General features: G+C 45.9%; 11 non-coding genes across 11 annotated transcripts; 2 read left to right on the plus strand and 9 right to left on the minus strand.

The window, feature by feature from the left end:
- Nucleotides 1-1,679: 1,679 nt before the first annotated feature.
- TRNAM-CAU (transfer RNA methionine (anticodon CAU)) lies at nt 1,680-1,752 on the minus strand. The gene has a single exon. It is a non-coding gene; the product is annotated as a tRNA-Met (tRNA).
- A 1,040-nt stretch (nt 1,753-2,792) lies between these two features.
- On the minus strand, nt 2,793-2,865 carry TRNAM-CAU (transfer RNA methionine (anticodon CAU)). Its single transcript has one exon. It is a non-coding gene; the product is annotated as a tRNA-Met (tRNA).
- Nucleotides 2,866-2,985: 120 nt separating this feature from the next.
- Nucleotides 2,986-3,057, plus strand: TRNAE-UUC (transfer RNA glutamic acid (anticodon UUC)). The gene has a single exon. It is a non-coding gene; the product is annotated as a tRNA-Glu (tRNA).
- Nucleotides 3,058-3,905: 848 nt separating this feature from the next.
- On the minus strand, nt 3,906-3,978 carry TRNAM-CAU (transfer RNA methionine (anticodon CAU)). Its single transcript has one exon. It is a non-coding gene; the product is annotated as a tRNA-Met (tRNA).
- A 2,153-nt stretch (nt 3,979-6,131) lies between these two features.
- TRNAM-CAU (transfer RNA methionine (anticodon CAU)) lies at nt 6,132-6,204 on the minus strand. The gene has a single exon. It is a non-coding gene; the product is annotated as a tRNA-Met (tRNA).
- A 1,040-nt stretch (nt 6,205-7,244) lies between these two features.
- On the minus strand, nt 7,245-7,317 carry TRNAM-CAU (transfer RNA methionine (anticodon CAU)). Its single transcript has one exon. It is a non-coding gene; the product is annotated as a tRNA-Met (tRNA).
- A 2,153-nt stretch (nt 7,318-9,470) lies between these two features.
- Nucleotides 9,471-9,543, minus strand: TRNAM-CAU (transfer RNA methionine (anticodon CAU)). Its single transcript has one exon. It is a non-coding gene; the product is annotated as a tRNA-Met (tRNA).
- Nucleotides 9,544-10,583: 1,040 nt separating this feature from the next.
- Nucleotides 10,584-10,656, minus strand: TRNAM-CAU (transfer RNA methionine (anticodon CAU)). The gene has a single exon. It is a non-coding gene; the product is annotated as a tRNA-Met (tRNA).
- Nucleotides 10,657-10,776: 120 nt separating this feature from the next.
- On the plus strand, nt 10,777-10,848 carry TRNAE-UUC (transfer RNA glutamic acid (anticodon UUC)). The gene has a single exon. It is a non-coding gene; the product is annotated as a tRNA-Glu (tRNA).
- Nucleotides 10,849-11,696: 848 nt separating this feature from the next.
- TRNAM-CAU (transfer RNA methionine (anticodon CAU)) lies at nt 11,697-11,769 on the minus strand. The gene has a single exon. It is a non-coding gene; the product is annotated as a tRNA-Met (tRNA).
- A 2,153-nt stretch (nt 11,770-13,922) lies between these two features.
- On the minus strand, nt 13,923-13,995 carry TRNAM-CAU (transfer RNA methionine (anticodon CAU)). The gene has a single exon. It is a non-coding gene; the product is annotated as a tRNA-Met (tRNA).
- Between the last annotated feature and the right edge of the window lie 678 nt (nt 13,996-14,673).

Consider the following 14,673-nt stretch of genomic DNA (forward strand, 5'->3'; position numbering starts at 1 on the left):
TCAGGATCACAGGAACTCACAGGGGAAGCTGAAGATCATCCAGCAACTAATGGCTTATGCTGCTAGCTTTAAATAGGCCACTGGGCACCAGAAATTGTCACGCATTGTGTGCGCTTTGGCGTACGCACATGCGTACTAGCACATGAAGTTTCTCGGCCGTTCTCGCTCTTATGCACATTTGCATTGGCAAATATCTATGTGCCAATCTTCTGCAAACCATTCTCTGACAGAGACATCATCTTTTTTTTCCACACCTTTGAAAAAGCCCTTTTGAATTCCTCGGTGCTTTGTTCTTTCTGTGTGATGAAACTAAGGGAAGCATGTCACATAGATGGAAAATGCCTCTGTTGTTCCAGGATGAGTAGACATTGTATCTTGCAAGGTCTGTTGGATGCAGAGCTAAAGATTTTAGCTGGGTGGAATATGGTGGAAGGCAAAAGAGCACTGAAAGCTTGATCTTCCGGTCAATGTTCCATCCATATGGTTTCCTACAAGACCTAAGGGATGAAGAGTAGTGTTTTTCATAGATTAAGGACCCCAAGGCTCACAAAATGGTTAGAGAGTAGTGCCCCGTGTGAGGATCTAACTCACGACCTTCAGATTATGAGACTGACACGCTACCTGCTGCGCTAACGATGCCAATTAGTGAAAGTGATATGTGTGTCATAGCTGGCCACCATACTTGGAAGCTGATGGCGGTGGCACATCTTTTTTTCCCTTTGGTTTTCTCTATTTTTCTCAAAACAAGGCATCGAGTTTTCCCATATGGTCTAGCGGTTAGGTTTCCTGGGTTTCACCCAGGCGGCCCGGGTTCCACTCCCGGTATGGGAAATGCAAGTCCTTTTAACGACCCGCACACTCCTAGTGCTGAAACCTCAAAGCTGTTTTTCCATTGTAACCTCCAATCATTCCCTTGTTGTCAAAGTACCAAGGGTCAAAGCCAGGGATGCAGACAAGACAGGTCAAGCCGGGTCAGGACAGGAAATGAAATACTATCAGGAACAGAGGAACTCACAGGGCAAGCTGAAGTTCATCCAGCAACTAATGGCTCATGCACGCGCTTTGGCGTACGTATATGCGCACTGGCACATGAATTTTCACACATGAATAATATCAGGATCACAGGAACTCACAGGGGAAGCTGAAGATCATCCAGCAACTAATGGCTTATGCTGCTAGCTTTAAATAGGCCACTGGGCACCAGAAATTGTCACGCATTGTGTGCGCTTTGGCGTACGCACATGCGTACTAGCACATGAAGTTTCTCGGCCGTTCTCGCTCTTCTGCACATTTGCATTGGCAAATATCTATGTGCCAATCTTCTGCAAACCATTCTCTGACAGAGACATCATCTTTTTTTTCCACACCTTTGAAAAAGCCCTTTTGAATTCCTCGGTGCTTTGTTCTTTCTGTGTGATGAAACTAAGGGAAGCATGTCACATAGATGGAAAATGCCTCTGTTGTTCCAGGATGAGTAGACATTGTATCTTGCAAGGTCTGTTGGATGCAGAGCTAAAGATTTTAGCTGGGTGGAATATGGTGGAAGGCAAAAGAGCACTGAAAGCTTGATTTTCCGGTCAATTTTCCATCCATATGGTTTCCTACAAGACCTAAGGGATGAAGAGTAGTGATTTTCATAGATTAAGGACCCCAAGGCTCACAAAATGGTTAGAGAGTAGTGCCCCGTGTGAGGATCGAACTCACGACCTTCAGATTATGAGACTGACGCGCTACCTGCTGCGCTAACGAGGCCAATTAGTGAAAGTGATATGTGTGTCATAGCTGGCCACCATACTTGGAAGCTGATGGCGGTGGCACATCTTTTTTTCCCTTTGGTTTTCTCTATTTTTCTCAAAACAAGGCAGCTAGTTTTCCCATATGGTCTAGCGGTTAGGATTCCTGGTTTTCACCCAGGCGGCCCGGGTTCCACTCCCGGTATGGGAAATGCAAGTCCTTTTAACGACCCGCACACTCCTAGTGCTGAAACCTCAAAGCTGTTTTTCCATTGTAACCTCCAATCATTCCCTTGTTGTCAAAGTACCAAGGGTCAAAGCCAGGGATGCAGACAAGACAGGTCAAGCCGGGTCAGGACAGGAAATGAAATACTATTAGGAACACAGGAACTCACAGGGCAAGCTGAAGTTCATCCAGCAACTAATGGCTCATGCACGCGCTTTGGCGTACGTATATGCGCACTGGCACATGAATTTTCACACATGAATAATATCAGGATCACAGGAACTCACAGGGGAAGCTGAAGATCATCCAGCAACTAATGGCTTATGCTGCTAGCTTTAAATAGGCCACTGGGCACCAGAAATTGTCACACATTGTGTGCGCTTTGGCGTACGCACATGCGTACTAGCATATGAAGTTTCTCGGCCGTTCTCGCTCTTCTGCACATTTGCATTGGCAAATATCTATGTGCCAATCTTCTGCAAACCATTCTCTGACAGAGACATCATCTTTTTTTTCCACACCTTTGAAAAAGCCCTTTTGAATTCCTCGGTGCTTTGTTCTTTCTGTGTGATGAAACTAAGGGAAGCATGTCACATAGATGGAAAATGCCTCTGTTGTTCCAGGATGAGTAGACATTGTATCTTGCAAGGTCTGTTGGATGCAGAGCTAAAGATTTTAGCTGGGTGGAATATGGTGGAAGGCAAAAGAGCACTGAAAGCTTGATCTTCCGGTCAATTTTCCATCCATATGGTTTCCTACAAGACCTAAGGGATGAAGAGTAGTGTTTTTCATAGATTAAGGACCCCAAGGCTCACAAAATGGTTAGAGAGTAGTGCCCCGTGTGAGGATCGAACTCACGACCTTCAGATTATGAGTCTGACGCGCTACCTGCTGCGCTAACGAGGCCAATTAGTGAAAGTGATATGTGTGTCATAGCTGGCCACCATACTTGGAAGCTGATGGCGGTGGCACATCTTTTTTTCCCTTTGGTTTTCTCTATTTTTCTCAAAACAAGGCAGCTAGTTTTCCCATATGGTCTAGCGGTTAGGATTCCTGGTTTTCACCCAGGCGGCCCGGGTTCGACTCCCGGTATGGGAAATGCAAGTCCTTTTAACGACCCGCACACTCCTAGTGTTGAAACCTCAAAGCTGTTTTTCCATTGTAACCTCCAATCATTCCCTTGTTGTCAAAGTACCAAGGGTCAAAGCCAGGGATGCAGACAAGACAGGTCAAGCCGGGTCAGGACAGGAAATGAAATACTATCAGGAACACAGGAACTCACAGGGCAAGCTGAAGTTCATCCAGCAACTAATGGCTCATGCACGCGCTTTGGCGTACGTATATGCGCACTGGCACATGAATTTTCACACATGAATAATATCAGGATCACAGGAACTCACAGGGGAAGCTGAAGATCATCCAGCAACTAATGGCTTATGCTGCTAGCTTTAAATAGGCCACTGGGCACCAGAAATTGTCACGCATTGTGTGCGCTTTGGCGTACGCACATGCGTACTAGCACATGAAGTTTCTCGGCCGTTCTCGCTCTTCTGCACATTTGCATTGGCAAATATCTATGTGCCAATCTTCTGCAAACCATTCTCTGACAGAGACATCATCTTTTTTTTCCACACCTTTGAAAAAGCCCTTTTGAATTCCTCGGTGCTTTGTTCTTTCTGTGTGATGAAACTAAGGGAAGCATGTCACATAGATGGAAAATGCCTCTGTTGTTCCAGGATGAGTAGACATTGTATCTTGCAAGGTCTGTTGGATGCAGAGCTAAAGATTTTAGCTGGGTGGAATATGGTGGAAGGCAAAAGAGCACTGAAAGCTTGATCTTCCGGTCAATTTTCCATCCATATGGTTTCCTACAAGACCTAAGGGATGAAGAGTAGTGTTTTTCATAGATTAAGGACCCCAAGGCCCACAAAATGGTTAGAGAGTAGTGCCCCGTGTGAGGATCGAACTCACGACCTTCAGATTATGAGACTGACGCGCTACCTGCTGCGCTAACGAGGCCAATTAGTGAAAGTGATATGTGTGTCATAGCTGGCCACCATACTTGGAAGCTGATGGCGGTGGCACATCTTTTTTTCCCTTTGGTTTTCTCTATTTTTCTCAAAACAAGGCAGCTAGTTTTCCCATATGGTCTAGCGGTTAGGATTCCTGGTTTTCACCCAGGCGGCCCGGGTTCCACTCCCGGTATGGGAAATGCAAGTCCTTTTAACGACCCGCACACTCCTAGTGCTGAAACCTCAAAGCTGTTTTTCCATTGTAACCTCCAATCATTCCCTTGTTGTCAAAGTACCAAGGGTCAAAGCCAGGGATGCAGACAAGACAGGTCAAGCCGGGTCAGGACAGGAAATGAAATACTATCAGGAACACAGGAACTCACAGGGCAAGCTGAAGTTCATCCAGCAACTAATGGCTCATGCACGCGCTTTGGCGTACGTATATGCGCACTGGCACATGAATTTTCACACATGAATAATATCAGGATCACAGGAACTCACAGGGGAAGCTGAAGATCATCCAGCAACTAATGGCTTATGCTGCTAGCTTTAAATAGGCCACTGGGCACCAGAAATTGTCACGCATTGTGTGCGCTTTGGCGTACGCACATGCGTACTAGCACATGAAGTTTCTCGGCCGTTCTCGCTCTTATGCACATTTGCATTGGCAAATATCTATGTGCCAATCTTCTGCAAACCATTCTCTGACAGAGACATCATCTTTTTTTTCCACACCTTTGAAAAAGCCCTTTTGAATTCCTCGGTGCTTTGTTCTTTCTGTGTGATGAAACTAAGGGAAGCATGTCACATAGATGGAAAATGCCTCTGTTGTTCCAGGATGAGTAGACATTGTATCTTGCAAGGTCTGTTGGATGCAGAGCTAAAGATTTTAGCTGGGTGGAATATGGTGGAAGGCAAAAGAGCACTGAAAGCTTGATCTTCCGGTCAATTTTCCATCCATATGGTTTCCTACAAGACCTAAGGGATGAAGAGTAGTGTTTTTCATAGATTAAGGACCCCAAGGCTCACAAAATGGTTAGAGAGTAGTGCCCCGTGTGAGGATCGAACTCACGACCTTCAGATTATGAGACTGACGCGCTACCTGCTGCGCTAACGAGGTCAATTAGTGAAAGTGATATGTGTGTCATAGCTGGCCACCATACTTGGAAGCTGATGGCGGTGGCACATCTTTTTTTCCCTTTGGTTTTCTCTATTTTTCTCAAAACAAGGCATCTAGTTTTTCCATATGGTCTAGCGGTTAGGTTTCCTGGGTTTCACCCAGGCGGCCCGGGTTCCACTCCCGGTATGGGAAATGCAAGTCCTTTTAACGACCCGCACACTCCTAGTGCTGAAACCTCAAAGCTGTTTTTCCATTGTAACCTCCAATCATTCCCTTGTTGTCAAAGTACCAAGGGTCAAAGCCAGGGATGCAGACAAGACAGGTCAAGCCGGGTCAGGACAGGAAATGAAATACTATCAGGAACAGAGGAACTCACAGGGCAAGCTGAAGTTCATCCAGCAACTAATGGCTCATGCACGCGCTTTGGCGTACGTATATGCGCACTGGCACATGAATTTTCACACATGAATAATATCAGGATCACAGGAACTCACAGGGGAAGCTGAAGATCATCCAGCAACTAATGGCTTATGCTGCTAGCTTTAAATAGGCCACTGGGCACCAGAAATTGTCACGCATTGTGTGCGCTTTGGCGTACGCACATGCGTACTAGCACATGAAGTTTCTCGGCCGTTCTCGCTCTTCTGCACATTTGCATTGGCAAATATCTATGTGCCAATCTTCTGCAAACCATTCTCTGACAGAGACATCATCTTTTTTTTCCACACCTTTGAAAAAGCCCTTTTGAATTCCTCGGTGCTTTGTTCTTTCTGTGTGATGAAACTAAGGGAAGCATGTCACATAGATGGAAAATGCCTCTGTTGTTCCAGGATGAGTAGACATTGTATCTTGCAAGGTCTGTTGGATGCAGAGCTAAAGATTTTAGCTGGGTGGAATATGGTGGAAGGCAAAAGAGCACTGAAAGCTTGATTTTCCGGTCAATTTTCCATCCATATGGTTTCCTACAAGACCTAAGGGATGAAGAGTAGTGTTTTTCATAGATTAAGGACCCCAAGGCTCACAAAATGGTTAGAGAGTAGTGCCCCGTGTGAGGATCGAACTCACGACCTTCAGATTATGAGACTGACGCGCTACCTGCTGCGCTAACGAGGCCAATTAGTGAAAGTGATATGTGTGTCATAGCTGGCCACCATACTTGGAAGCTGATGGCGGTGGCACATCTTTTTTTCCCTTTGGTTTTCTCTATTTTTCTCAAAACAAGGCAGCTAGTTTTCCCATATGGTCTAGCGGTTAGGATTCCTGGTTTTCACCCAGGCGGCCCGGGTTCCACTCCCGGTATGGGAAATGCAAGTCCTTTTAACGACCCGCACACTCCTAGTGCTGAAACCTCAAAGCTGTTTTTCCATTGTAACCTCCAATCATTCCCTTGTTGTCAAAGTACCAAGGGTCAAAGCCAGGGATGCAGACAAGACAGGTCAAGCCGGGTCAGGACAGGAAATGAAATACTATTAGGAACACAGGAACTCACAGGGCAAGCTGAAGTTCATCCAGCAACTAATGGCTCATGCACGCGCTTTGGCGTACGTATATGCGCACTGGCACATGAATTTTCACACATGAATAATATCAGGATCACAGGAACTCACAGGGGAAGCTGAAGATCATCCAGCAACTAATGGCTTATGCTGCTAGCTTTAAATAGGCCACTGGGCACCAGAAATTGTCACACATTGTGTGCGCTTTGGCGTACGCACATGCGTACTAGCACATGAAGTTTCTCGGCCGTTCTCGCTCTTCTGCACATTTGCATTGGCAAATATCTATGTGCCAATCTTCTGCAAACCATTCTCTGACAGAGACATCATCTTTTTTTTCCACACCTTTGAAAAAGCCCTTTTGAATTCCTCGGTGCTTTGTTCTTTCTGTGTGATGAAACTAAGGGAAGCATGTCACATAGATGGAAAATGCCTCTGTTGTTCCAGGATGAGTAGACATTGTATCTTGCAAGGTCTGTTGGATGCAGAGCTAAAGATTTTAGCTGGGTGGAATATGGTGGAAGGCAAAAGAGCACTGAAAGCTTGATCTTCCGGTCAATTTTCCATCCATATGGTTTCCTACAAGACCTAAGGGATGAAGAGTAGTGTTTTTCATAGATTAAGGACCCCAAGGCCCACAAAATGGTTAGAGAGTAGTGCCCCGTGTGAGGATCGAACTCACGACCTTCAGATTATGAGACTGACGCGCTACCTGCTGCGCTAACGAGGCCAATTAGTGAAAGTGATATGTGTGTCATAGCTGGCCACCATACTTGGAAGCTGATGGCGGTGGCACATCTTTTTTTCCCTTTGGTTTTCTCTATTTTTCTCAAAACAAGGCAGCTAGTTTTCCCATATGGTCTAGCGGTTAGGATTCCTGGTTTTCACCCAGGCGGCCCGGGTTCCACTCCCGGTATGGGAAATGCAAGTCCTTTTAACGACCCGCACACTCCTAGTGCTGAAACCTCAAAGCTGTTTTTCCATTGTAACCTCCAATCATTCCCTTGTTGTCAAAGTACCAAGGGTCAAAGCCAGGGATGCAGACAAGACAGGTCAAGCCGGGTCAGGACAGGAAATGAAATACTATCAGGAACACAGGAACTCACAGGGCAAGCTGAAGTTCATCCAGCAACTAATGGCTCATGCACGCGCTTTGGCGTACGTATATGCGCACTGGCACATGAATTTTCACACATGAATAATATCAGGATCACAGGAACTCACAGGGGAAGCTGAAGATCATCCAGCAACTAATGGCTTATGCTGCTAGCTTTAAATAGGCCACTGGGCACCAGAAATTGTCACGCATTGTGTGCGCTTTGGCGTACGCACATGCGTACTAGCACATGAAGTTTCTCGGCCGTTCTCGCTCTTCTGCACATTTGCATTGGCAAATATCTATGTGCCAATCTTCTGCAAACCATTCTCTGACAGAGACATCATCTTTTTTTTCCACACCTTTGAAAAAGCCCTTTTGAATTCCTCGGTGCTTTGTTCTTTCTGTGTGATGAAACTAAGGGAAGCATGTCACATAGATGGAAAATGCCTCTGTTGTTCCAGGATGAGTAGACATTGTATCTTGCAAGGTCTGTTGGATGCAGAGCTAAAGATTTTAGCTGGGTGGAATATGGTGGAAGGCAAAAGAGCACTGAAAGCTTGATCTTCCGGTCAATTTTCCATCCATATGGTTTCCTACAAGACCTAAGGGATGAAGAGTAGTGTTTTTCATAGATTAAGGACCCCAAGGCTCACAAAATGGTTAGAGAGTAGTGCCCCGTGTGAGGATCGAACTCACGACCTTCAGATTATGAGACTGACGCGCTACCTGCTGCGCTAACGAGGTCAATTAGTGAAAGTGATATGTGTGTCATAGCTGGCCACCATACTTGGAAGCTGATGGCGGTGGCACATCTTTTTTTCCCTTTGGTTTTCTCTATTTTTCTCAAAACAAGGCATCTAGTTTTTCCATATGGTCTAGCGGTTAGGTTTCCTGGGTTTCACCCAGGCGGCCCGGGTTCCACTCCCGGTATGGGAAATGCAAGTCCTTTTAACGACCCGCACACTCCTAGTGCTGAAACCTCAAAGCTGTTTTTCCATTGTAACCTCCAATCATTCCCTTGTTGTCAAAGTACCAAGGGTCAAAGCCAGGGATGCAGACAAGACAGGTCAAGCCGGGTCAGGACAGGAAATGAAATACTATCAGGAACAGAGGAACTCACAGGGCAAGCTGAAGTTCATCCAGCAACTAATGGCTCATGCACGCGCTTTGGCGTACGTATATGCGCACTGGCACATGAATTTTCACACATGAATAATATCAGGATCACAGGAACTCACAGGGGAAGCTGAAGATCATCCAGCAACTAATGGCTTATGCTGCTAGCTTTAAATAGGCCACTGGGCACCAGAAATTGTCACGCATTGTGTGCGCTTTGGCGTACGCACATGCGTACTAGCACATGAAGTTTCTCGGCCGTTCTCGCTCTTCTGCACATTTGCATTGGCAAATATCTATGTGCCAATCTTCTGCAAACCATTCTCTGACAGAGACATCATCTTTTTTTTCCACACCTTTGAAAAAGCCCTTTTGAATTCCTCGGTGCTTTGTTCTTTCTGTGTGATGAAACTAAGGGAAGCATGTCACATAGATGGAAAATGCCTCTGTTGTTCCAGGATGAGTAGACATTGTATCTTGCAAGGTCTGTTGGATGCAGAGCTAAAGATTTTAGCTGGGTGGAATATGGTGGAAGGCAAAAGAGCACTGAAAGCTTGATTTTCCGGTCAATTTTCCATCCATATGGTTTCCTACAAGACCTAAGGGATGAAGAGTAGTGTTTTTCATAGATTAAGGACCCCAAGGCTCACAAAATGGTTAGAGAGTAGTGCCCCGTGTGAGGATCGAACTCACGACCTTCAGATTATGAGACTGACGCGCTACCTGCTGCGCTAACGAGGCCAATTAGTGAAAGTGATATGTGTGTCATAGCTGGCCACCATACTTGGAAGCTGATGGCGGTGGCACATCTTTTTTTCCCTTTGGTTTTCTCTATTTTTCTCAAAACAAGGCAGCTAGTTTTCCCATATGGTCTAGCGGTTAGGATTCCTGGTTTTCACCCAGGCGGCCCGGGTTCCACTCCCGGTATGGGAAATGCAAGTCCTTTTAACGACCCGCACACTCCTAGTGCTGAAACCTCAAAGCTGTTTTTCCATTGTAACCTCCAATCATTCCCTTGTTGTCAAAGTACCAAGGGTCAAAGCCAGGGATGCAGACAAGACAGGTCAAGCCGGGTCAGGACAGGAAATGAAATACTATTAGGAACACAGGAACTCACAGGGCAAGCTGAAGTTCATCCAGCAACTAATGGCTCATGCACGCGCTTTGGCGTACGTATATGCGCACTGGCACATGAATTTTCACACATGAATAATATCAGGATCACAGGAACTCACAGGGGAAGCTGAAGATCATCCAGCAACTAATGGCTTATGCTGCTAGCTTTAAATAGGCCACTGGGCACCAGAAATTGTCACACATTGTGTGCGCTTTGGCGTACGCACATGCGTACTAGCACATGAAGTTTCTCGGCCGTTCTCGCTCTTCTGCACATTTGCATTGGCAAATATCTATGTGCCAATCTTCTGCAAACCATTCTCTGACAGAGACATCATCTTTTTTTTCCACACCTTTGAAAAAGCCCTTTTGAATTCCTCGGTGCTTTGTTCTTTCTGTGTGATGAAACTAAGGGAAGCATGTCACATAGATGGAAAATGCCTCTGTTGTTCCAGGATGAGTAGACATTGTATCTTGCAAGGTCTGTTGGATGCAGAGCTAAAGATTTTAGCTGGGTGGAATATGGTGGAAGGCAAAAGAGCACTGAAAGCTTGATCTTCCGGTCAATTTTCCATCCATATGGTTTCCTACAAGACCTAAGGGATGAAGAGTAGTGTTTTTCATAGATTAAGGACCCCAAGGCTCACAAAATGGTTAGAGAGTAGTGCCCCGTGTGAGGATCGAACTCACGACCTTCAGATTATGAGTCTGACGCGCTACCTGCTGCGCTAACGAGGCCAATTAGTGAAAATGATATGTGTGTCATAGCTGGCCACCATACTTGGAAGCTGATGGCGGTGGCACATCTTTTTTTCCCTTTGGTTTTCTCTATTTTTCTCAAAACAAGGCAGCTAGTTTTCCCATATGGTCTAGCGGTTAGGATTCCTGGTTTTCACCCAGGCGGCCCGGGTTCGACTCCCGGTATGGGAAATGCAAGTCCTTTTAACGACCCGCACACTCCTAGTGTTGAAACCTCAAAGCTGTTTTTCCATTGTAACCTCCAATCATTCCCTTGTTGTCAAAGTACCAAGGGTCAAAGCCAGGGATGCAGACAAGACAGGTCAAGCCGGGTCAGGACAGGAAATGAAATACTATCAGGAACACAGGAACTCACAGGGCAAGCTGAAGTTCATCCAGCAACTAATGGCTCATGCACGCGCTTTGGCGTACGTATATGCGCATTGGCACATGAATTTTCACACATGAATAATATCAGGATCACAGGAACTCACAGGGGAAGCTGAAGATCATCCAGCAACTAATGGCTTATGCTGCTAGCTTTAAATAGGCCACTGGGCACCAGAAATTGTCACGCATTGTGTGCGCTTTGGCGTACGCACATGCGTACTAGCACATGAAGTTTCTCGGCCGTTCTCGCTCTTCTGCACATTTGCATTGGCAAATATCTATGTGCCAATCTTCTGCAAACCATTCTCTGACAGAGACATCATCTTTTTTTTCCACACCTTTGAAAAAGCCCTTTTGAATTCCTCGGTGCTTTGTTCTTTCTGTGTGATGAAACTAAGGGAAGCATGTCACATAGATGGAAAATGCCTCTGTTGTTCCAGGATGAGTAGACATTGTATCTTGCAAGGTCTGTTGGATGCAGAGCTAAAGATTTTAGCTGGGTGGAATATGGTGGAAGGCAAAAGAGCACTGAAAGCTTGATCTTCCGGTCAATTTTCCATCCATATGGTTTCCTACAAGACCTAAGGGATGAAGAGTAGTGTTTTTCATAGATTAAGGACCCCAAGGCTCACAAAACAGTTAGAGAGTAGTGCCCCGTGTGAGGATCGAACTCACGACCTTCAGATTATGAGACTGACGCGCTACCTGCTGCGCTAACGAGGCCAATTAGTGAAAGTGATATGTGTGTCATAGCTGGCCACCATACTTGGAAGCTGATGGCGGTGGCACATCTTTTTTTCCCTTTGGTTTTCTCTATTTTTCTCAAAACAAGGCAGCTAGTTTTCCCATATGGTCTAGCGGTTAGGATTCCTGGTTTTCACCCAGGCGGCCCGGGTTCCACTCCCGGTATGGGAAATGCAAGTCCTTTTAACGACCCGCACACTCCTAGTGCTGAAACCTCAAAGCTGTTTTTCCATTGTAACCTCCAATCATTCCCTTGTTGTCAAAGTACCAAGGGTCAAAGCCAGGGATGCAGACAAGACAGGTCAAGCCGGGTCAGGACAGGAAATGAAATACTATCAGGAACACAGGAACTCACAGGGCAAGCTGAAGTTCATCCAGCAACTAATGGCTCATGCACGCGCTTTGGCGTACGTATATGCGCACTGGCACATGAATTTTCACACATGAATAATATCAGGATCACAGGAACTCACAGGGGAAGCTGAAGATCATCCAGCAACTAATGGCTTATGCTGCTAGCTTTAAATAGGCCACTGGGCACCAGAAATTGTCACGCATTGTGTGCGCTTTGGCGTACGCACATGCGTACTAGCACATGAAGTTTCTCGGCCGTTCTCGCTCTTATGCACATTTGCATTGGCAAATATCTATGTGCCAATCTTCTGCAAACCATTCTCTGACAGAGACATCATCTTTTTTTTCTACACCTTTGAAAAAGCCCTTTTGAATTCCTCGGTGCTTTGTTCTTTCTGTGTGATGAAACTAAGGGAAGCATGTCACATAGATGGAAAATGCCTCTGTTGTTCCAGGATGAGTAGACATTGTATCTTGCAAGGTCTGTTGGATGCAGAGCTAAAGATTTTAGCTGGGTGGAATATGGTGGAAGGCAAAAGAGCACTGAAAGCTTGATCTTCCGGTCAATTTTCCATCCATATGGTTTCCTACAAGACCTAAGGGATGAAGAGTAGTGTTTTTCATAGATTAAGGACCCCAAGGCTCACAAAATGGTTAGAGAGTAGTGCCCCGTGTGAGGATCGAACTCACGACCTTCAGATTATGAGACTGACGCGCTACCTGCTGCGCTAACGAGGTCAATTAGTGAAAGTGATATGTGTGTCATAGCTGGCCACCATACTTGGAAGCTGATGGCGGTGGCACATCTTTTTTTCCCTTTGGTTTTCTCTATTTTTCTCAAAACAAGGCATCTAGTTTTCCCATATGGTCTAGCGGTTAGGTTTCCTGGGTTTCACCCAGGCGGCCCGGGTTCCACTCCCGGTATGGGAAATGCAAGTCCTTTTAACGACCCGCACACTCCTAGTGCTGAAACCTCAAAGCTGTTTTTCCATTGTAACCTCCAATCATTCCCTTGTTGTCAAAGTACCAAGGGTCAAAGCCAGGGATGCAGACAAGACAGGTCAAGCCGGGTCAGGACAGGAAATGAAATACTATCAGGAACAGAGGAACTCACAGGGCAAGCTGAAGTTCATCCAGCAACTAATGGCTCATGCACGCGCTTTGGCGTACGTATATGCGCACTGGCACATGAATTTTCACACATGAATAATATCAGGATCACAGGAACTCACAGGGGAAGCTGAAGATCATCCAGCAACTAATGGCTTATGCTGCTAGCTTTAAATAGGCCACTGGGCACCAGAAATTGTCACGCATTGTGTGCGCTTTGGCGTACGCACATGCGTACTAGCACATGAAGTTTCTCGGCCGTTCTCGCTCTTCTGCACATTTGCATTGGCAAATATCTATGTGCCAATCTTCTGCAAACCATTCTCTGACAGAGACATCATCTTTTTTTTCCACACCTTTGAAAAAGCCCTTTTGAATTCCTCGGTGCTTTGTTCTTTCTGTGTGATGAAACTAAGGGAAGCATGTCACATAGATGGAAAATGCCTCTGTTGTTCCAGGATGAGTAGACATTGTATCTTGCAAGGTCTGTTGGATGCAGAGCTAAAGATTTTAGCTGGGTGGAATATGGTGGAAGGCAAAAGAGCACTGAAAGCTTGATTTTCCGGTCAATTTTCCATCCATATGGTTTCCTACAAGACCTAAGGGATGAAGAGTAGTGTTTTTCATAGATTAAGGACCCCAAGGCTCACAAAATGGTTAGAGAGTAGTGCCCCGTGTGAGGATCGAACTCACGACCTTCAGATTATGAGACTGACGCGCTACCTGCTGCGCTAACGAGGCCAATTAGTGAAAGTGATATGTGTGTCATAGCTGGCCACCATACTTGGAAGCTGATGGCGGTGGCACATCTTTTTTTCCCTTTGGTTTTCTCTATTTTTCTCAAAACAAGGCAGCTAGTTTTCCCATATGGTCTAGCGGTTAGGATTCCTGGTTTTCACCCAGGCGGCCCGGGTTCCACTCCCGGTATGGGAAATGCAAGTCCTTTTAACGACCCGCACACTCCTAGTGCTGAAACCTCAAAGCTGTTTTTCCATTGTAACCTCCAATCATTCCCTTGTTGTCAAAGTACCAAGGGTCAAAGCCAGGGATGCAGACAAGACAGGTCAAGCCGGGTCAGGACAGGAAATGAAATACTATCAGGAACACAGGAACTCACAGGGCAAGCTGAAGTTCATCCAGCAACTAATGGCTCATGCACGCGCTTTGGCGTACGTATATGCGCACTGGCACATGAATTTTCACACATGAATAATATCAGGATCACAGGAACTCACAGGGGAAGCTGAAGATCATCCAGCAACTAATGGCTTATGCTGCTAGCTTTAAATAGGCCACTGGGCACCAGAAATTGTCACACATTGTGTGCGCTTTGGCGTACGCACATGCGTACTAGCACATGAAGTTTCTCGGCCGTTCTCGCTCTTCTGCACATTTGCATTGGCAAATATCTATGTGCCA

Source organism: Lithobates pipiens, unplaced genomic scaffold (assembly GCF_037356315.1).
Source record: "Lithobates pipiens isolate NorthernLeopardFrog02 unplaced genomic scaffold, aLitPip1_a1.2 Scaffold_8, whole genome shotgun sequence".
In the NCBI taxonomy this organism is placed as follows: domain Eukaryota; kingdom Metazoa; phylum Chordata; class Amphibia; order Anura; family Ranidae; genus Lithobates; species Lithobates pipiens.